Source organism: Nematolebias whitei, chromosome 1, assembly GCF_014905685.2.
Source record: "Nematolebias whitei isolate Nwh7 chromosome 1, NemWhi1, whole genome shotgun sequence".
Lineage (NCBI taxonomy): Eukaryota > Metazoa > Chordata > Actinopteri > Cyprinodontiformes > Rivulidae > Nematolebias > Nematolebias whitei.
The window spans coordinates 41533168-41534259 of NC_056498.1; positions in this window are offsets into that span (position 1 = coordinate 41533168).

Consider the following 1092-nt stretch of genomic DNA (forward strand, 5'->3'; position numbering starts at 1 on the left):
AAACCCAGATGAGTCCAGTTCCTCTGAGCCTGAATCCAACTGGTTTGCTTTATTTTGGTAAAGCCCAGTTGAAACCCGGGTACTGGTTCCGAGTTCAGCATTCATCTGAAGATGGTAAAATCCAGAACCAGGTCCTGGGCAGGTCTGGACCAGTTGGGTCTCTCTCTCCGGACCCTTAAAAGTCTGACCTGAATGTGTTTACTCAGGGTCCAGTTCTGGTTCGGTTCTGCTGTGCTGCTCTCAGGACTTGGCCACGAGCTGAGGCTGCTCCATGGACCCCTCCTCGTCCAGAAGACCCGTTTCCATGGCGATGACCAAGGACGCCACTGAGGAGCTGCTCGCCATCGGCTGCAGCTCACCTGGAAGGAGGAGGAGGAGGAGGAGGAGGAGGAGGAGGAGGAGGAGGAGGAGGAGGAGGAGATGATGATTAAGAAGAAAAAGAAACGTTTTAAACCTTCAGCTCAAAACAGCCGAACACCGTAATTTCCAGACTATAAGCTGCTACTTTTCTCACACGGTTTGAACACAAAGCTGCAGATAATTTATGAATTACAAAACATACATATATATATTTTATTTTGACAGGCTAACGAGCTTCCTGTCGCCAAACAACATTTTGCTCTGACACACCCGAGTGCTCCCACAGCTGCAGGGTGGACACCTCAGGTAGAAGTACCTGCCTCACTCATGGTTACTGTACACTGCTGAACGACCAGCACCTGACGAGCGCACGACGAACACGTGACGAACACGTGACGAACACGTGAAGAACATGTGAAGAACACGTGACAAACACATGAGAAAACATGATAAACGTGACGACCACATGAAAAACACATGAAAAACACATGACAAACACATGACGAACACATGACGAACACGCGACTAACATATGACGAACACGTAATGAACACACACACTATGTAGCCAAAAAGAACAGACTAATCACTAATAGAACAATGCTAACCAGCTAACCCAAATGATTAACATAAATTTTACCCATAATCCCTCTCTCAGGCCATGTGACCAGTAGTCAACCTCAATGAACCAATGAGGTTGTTTCATTGAGTCACAAGGACCCCCCCCCCCCCC